Here is a 5,878-nt window from a genome sequence, read left to right on the forward strand (position 1 = left end):
TTTCCTTTAGAATATCTGTTGCTTTATTGATTTTCTGTCTAGAGGATCTGTCCATTGATGTCAATGGGGTGTTAAAGTCTCCTGTTATGATTGTATTCCCATCAATTTCTCCTTTTATGTCTGTTAATATTTGTTGTAGGTATTTGTGTGCTCCTATATTAGGGGAATATATACTGATGATTGTAATATCCTCTTCTTGTATAGATCCTTTAACCATTAAATAGTGTCCTTCTTTGTCTTTCTTTATGGCCTTCTTTTTAAAGTCTGTTTTGTCTGATATGGGTATTGAAACTCCTGCTTTCCTGTCTTGTCTATTGGCATGAAACATCTTTTCCCATTCCCTCACTTTCAATCTATAAGTGTCCTTTGCCCTAAGATGAGTCTCTTGTAGGCAGCAGATTGAAAGTTTTTGCTTTTTTATCCAATCTGCCACTCTGTGTCTTTTTATTGGAGCATTCAGTTCATTGACATTTAAGGTGATTTTGATAGATATGTATTTCTTGTCATTTGAAACCTTGTTTTCCAGTTGATTCTATGCTTCTCTTTTCTTATTTTCTTTTTTTTTGGTTGGATGATTTCCATTTATTTTATGCTTGAATACTTTTCAGTTTTTGTGAATGTAATGTTCAGTTTTGATTTGTGGTTTCCCTGTTTTTTAAGTGTGTTAACCCCTTCCTATATCTGCTTGCTTTAGCCTGATAATCAAACACATCCTTAAAAAAAAAAGAAAAATAATCTAATTTTTCTTACTTCCCTTGCCCACATCATATGATTTTGATGTCTTTTTTTTTTTTTTAACATCTTCATGTTTAGATCTGTATGCTGGTTTATTTAAGTGAATGCTTTCCAATTGTAGGTTCCTCCATCCTAGATTTTCCTCTTTTTTTTTTTTTTAAATTTAGAGAAACTCTTTCAGTTTTTCTTTTAGAATTGGTTTAGTATTGCTGTACTCTTTTAGCTTTTGTTTGTTGGAGCAATTCTTTATTTCCCCTTCTATTTTAATGATATTCTTGCTTGATTCTTAAATTGATTTATTTTAACTTCAATCTAGTAATCTTGTAACCCTCTCTTCGTTCAAAGCCAGGGAAGAACACATTTCTTACCCTCCAATATTTAACTGGCACCAACAGAAAAAGTACAAACTTCAAAACCACAACAGAGGCCTAACAGGATATCTGTGTTTTGTCTCTTCTGCCCTGAGGCACAATTGGAGTCTAGCACAAAAGAGGGCAAGATTTAATAAACTAGCACAAGAAGAGTCACTTTATAGAGGTAGGTTGAATCAGGAATAAGACTGCTGTGTAGCCTAACAACTGAGCAGAATAAAAATCCAATGTGATTCTCATTGAGGAAAGTAGTTTTGGCCACTTGTGACCTAATTAAGCCCCCAAGACTAACAAAGACAGTCATGCAGAAAATAAGCATCTGCCTGGTATGGGCCTGGATGTTAGGCCCAAGGAAAATCTGGCCATCAGTCACCATACCCTAAGCCTATCCAAAGAGAGGGCTGGGCTTTTGCCCTTCTAACCTATGGCTATCAGATTTACACTGCAGATCAAAAGTCTTTCTCAACTCTCAAGCTATTCCCATGAAATTGTAGATCTTTAAAAATAAGGACAAAAAGATTTTGTATATGCTAATAAAAGTTTCTTTGGCCCTTTATGTATGCCTGGGTACATATAAACCCAATGGGGCTGAATAAGTATTTGTGAAATGATTAAGTATTCAGCAGCATTTATTCTATGAGTTAAGTCCAGATACACCATCTACTAATAGCAAGTCAAGTTCCGTGCCCAGTACAAGATAGCTTACCCACCATGTGATACTCCCTTAGTTTATTTAAAGCAGAGATTCTCAAAGAGTTGTCCCCTGACCATCAGTAGAAGCATCACCTGGGAACTTATTAATGCCAATTTGGGGGCTCTGGTTTGAGGCCCAGCAGCCAGGGTTTTAACAAGCTCTCTAGGCGATTCTGAAGCATGCTAAAGTTTGAATACCACTGATTTAGTGGCATACACATGAAAACAGTAATGGGAAAAAATGACTTAAGTGCTTGTTTAATCTAGCTGTGACAAAAGAATGTACCAAATCAGTATTGATTTCTATTAAATTGATTGTCATTTTTTAAAAATGACAAGTAGTTCATTCTCTCTAGTCAGAATGTGGGAACACAAGCTGATGAGTCAGCCACCCAAGAATTCACAATCCTGCAAGTTCAGGTTCTGTATGTATGTACACAGTCTCAAACCATCTCTCTGCCTGCTGCAAAGATTTCAGTGCAACACATCACACCTCGGGAAAGGCACAATCTCCCACTCATTGAGTCCTAAGACTGGAACATATTTTTTAATGTTAGATCTGGGTTCAGGGTTTAGCTGGGCAAGAATTTTCCTCACCTGCCATCAATCCTGGCCAAAGTTCATCGTTTCTATCACTGACCCAGGAAAAACCCAAATTCACAAATTGTCTGTTAAAAATATAAGAATACAGACTAAAAAAGGAAGCAGGTGACCGAGCCATAAATAAAAAGCTACCTGGATTAGATAAGAACCTATAACTTGGATATAAGATGATGGGGGAGGAGAGGACATCTCATGGGTGGCTTCACCTCAAGAGAAATGGGAAACTCAGCTCATTAGGAAACCATTTTAGCTCAGAGCTACACCTCTGTCAAACAGGGGTGTGTGTGTTTGTGTATGTATGTGTGTGGTATAGTGTAGTGTGGTATAAGGAGATAAGGAGGACAATACAAGATTGGTGTAGGAATCCTGTCTTCTAGTCTTGAACTGTTTTCAACAGCAATCAATAAAGCCACACCATGGAGACTGACGTTAATGGCAATGCTCTGTGATGTCCACGACCACTGCCTTCTTTCAGCTGAAGAGAAAGTACCCCATGCTGGTTCCTGCTGCTACAGTGATGCATAGGTACCCATTGTAGGTCATGAAAATGAGCATGAGGAAGTAGCTGATGACCACCTGGATGATATGCAGCACTGTTTGCAGAAGGTGTGGAAAACTCAGCATCATCTACCCAACAGTTTTGTATGTCTCCATAAGGATGGTTCCATTTGGTCCAGGGACAGGCATGGAATTGTACCAGATGCTGACTTATGATTTTGCTCAGGAGGCTCTCTTGGGCTATCTCAAGTCCTTTGTAGAACATGGCTAGTAAAAACACTGCCACAAAAGATCCAGCCATTTCTCCAGCTGTATTGATCACCAAACTAGAATAGTTCCAGGTTCTTAAAGCCAAAGTAGTTCAGGAGTTCCCATCATGGCCCAGTGGTTAATGAATCTAAGAACCATGAGGTTGTGGGTTTGATCCCCAGCCTCTCTCAGTGGGTTAAGGATCTGGCATCGCAGTGAGCTGTGGTATAGGTTGCAGACATGGCTCAGATCTTGCATTGCTGTGGCTCCGATTAGCCCCCTAGCCTGGGAACCTCCATATGCTGCAGGTGCATCCCTAAAAAGACAAAAAAAGACAAAAAAAAAAAAAAAACACAAAACCCAAAAAAGCCCAAAGTAAAAGGTCATAGATATCATGACCATCATGGAATCATGGGATCCTGAAGAGGTTGGGTGATGCTGAAAAGGTGGCATGGTACTACTGTGGTTCATATCACTCATCCCCATGTGGATGCTCATCAGAAGATTCTTCCCAGATTGAGTGCCACTACTGACTGTTCCTTCTCAGAGCCTTGATCTGCTGCTCTGTCAGGACTCTTCAGAAGACCTTCAGTTCCTTATTAAATGATCTTTGTTTAGATTAATTCTCTTCCCTAATTTAGTTAGCATTTTATTCTTTAAATTCTTTTCTGAATTCTTTGATAAATTTATTTCTATTCATTATTTTTAAAAGAATTTTCTTTTGCTCTTTCAAACTGAGAGCAATTCTTCTGCCTTTTTATTTTGCTTTCTCTAGCTGTATGAATCTAGGTGAAACAGTTACCTTTTGTGGTCTCAGGGGTATTCTTTTGTGGGAGGGTCTCTATATAGACTTTGCCCAATGCATTTGATATGGATGCCAGTCACATCTTTGGCCTCTATCACCTTGGTAGGGGTTATGGCTGGTGGTAGAGGAGCTATATAGACCCTGCACAGAGTTTTAGGCAAGTCTTTCTCTCTACTCAGTGGCCATCACCACCCTGTGTGCTACTGAGTTGCTGGAGGAGAAGCCCTGAGGGTTGGCTCTTTTTTCTTTAAGTATTTTTTCCTTCTCTGTGCAGTAGGGCCTAAGCACCAGAGGAAGGGAGTGCTAAAGCAAGTGGGGCTCATATGATTATGGAAATCCAGTGTGTTTCCTGTGCAGGCATCTGCAGCTCTGCCCAGACACAGCCTAATGGTCTCATAGGCTCATCTGTCATTGCCACCCCAAATCTAATATTAGTCTGTGGTATGGAATGGGTGGGGGCTAGAGCATTTACTTACCTTAGGCTATTGGCACAGTGAAGGGATTATAGGAATTCCAGCTTCCATGTTGCCATCTGAAGTCTGGGTTATTTCTGGCATGCTGTGTGAGTAAGCACCAGAAATGGCCATGGGTGCTCTACCTGGGCTGTGCCCTAGGCCCCTAGGTCACTTTTGTGTCCCTAGATAGAGTCTTTTCCTGGATCATGGTCATCTTGGATCCAGTTCCAAGTGTGACATGGAGTGAGGAGTCCAGGGATGAATGCACTTGGGTCAGACTGGGGAGCAAGGGGAGGCAACAGCTTCTAGGGTAATGCCTCTCTTCTCCCTCTCTGGGGCAAGGCAGCACCTGTGCACTCCTCACAAGTGTAGTCTAGGCTTCTCTAGCCTTTCTGTTTGTCCTCCAAGTTCTCCAAGCAGCCAAGGGGGGTTTTTGCCTATATCTTGCACCCCAGGACTGGGATGTCCAGTCTGTGACTCAGCCTACTCACTCCCCAGGGTGAGTATTCACTCGTGCGATTGTCCTTTTCTTCTTAGTCCCCTCCCAGGAGCACAGGTCCTGTCCTGATGCTTTTCTTCCCATCCTACATGATTACATGTGTATCTTTTTTTGCAGCTTTGGTTGTGGGAGAGTCCTTCTTCCAGTTTCTAGTTAGTTTTCCATGAGAATTGCTACACATGTAGATATATTTTTGATGTTTTCATGGATGGAGATGAGTCCCACATCCTCTTACTCTGCCATCTTGATCTCCCTCTTGAATGTTTCTTTTATAAATCATTCTCATTGTCTTAATCTTGACTTCCCCCATCCCCTTGAGAACATCCCTTGTGGTATTTATAGTTGTTGCTTCTCATGTTCTTTGAAGTCAGAGGTACTTGTTTTTGTGTTGACTAGAAGCCAAAAAAGTTATGAGTCTATTTTATGTCCACACTACTTTTTGGTTAAATTTCCAAGTTTCTTTCTATATATTTAGATTCAATTTCTTCTGAATTTTCCTTTCCCCCCCCCCAGGTTTTATAAACACCCAAATTTCAGCTGGTTTCTGGAAACAAATTTCCACAGTTTACTCATTTATTTATAATCTTCCTCTAAGAAGATACCTGCATTAAAATACTTAGTTCAATAAATATCACTACAAGAATTCTTCATAGAGATTTGAAAATGCATCTCAGAGATGGAATTGTCAAAAACAGGAATTTTTATATATTGTTATTGCCAACTCATTTATGGAACCACTTATTTATATATCGGAAATATAAGCACACCCAACAGAGCAAAGAAAGCTTTTATTAGACTTGGAATTCCTTGGTGTATTAATCCTAGGGAGTCCTATGAAAAAAATGTGCCTGGCTGAAATATAAAGGCATGTTCAGTTCCCAGGGAGGAAAAAAAGGAGTCATCTGGACTATGATTTACCCATCTTCATTTTCTGAGTTCAACCCCTAAAGACGTCTAGTGTAGTGAAAAG

General features: G+C 39.9%; 1 pseudogene; it reads right to left on the bottom strand.

Annotated features, from left to right (window-relative positions):
- On the bottom strand, nt 1,032-5,218 carry LOC102161308 (annotated as a pseudogene).

This window comes from Sus scrofa, chromosome 1 (assembly GCF_000003025.6).
Source record: "Sus scrofa isolate TJ Tabasco breed Duroc chromosome 1, Sscrofa11.1, whole genome shotgun sequence".
Taxonomy (NCBI): Eukaryota; Metazoa; Chordata; class Mammalia; order Artiodactyla; family Suidae; genus Sus; species Sus scrofa.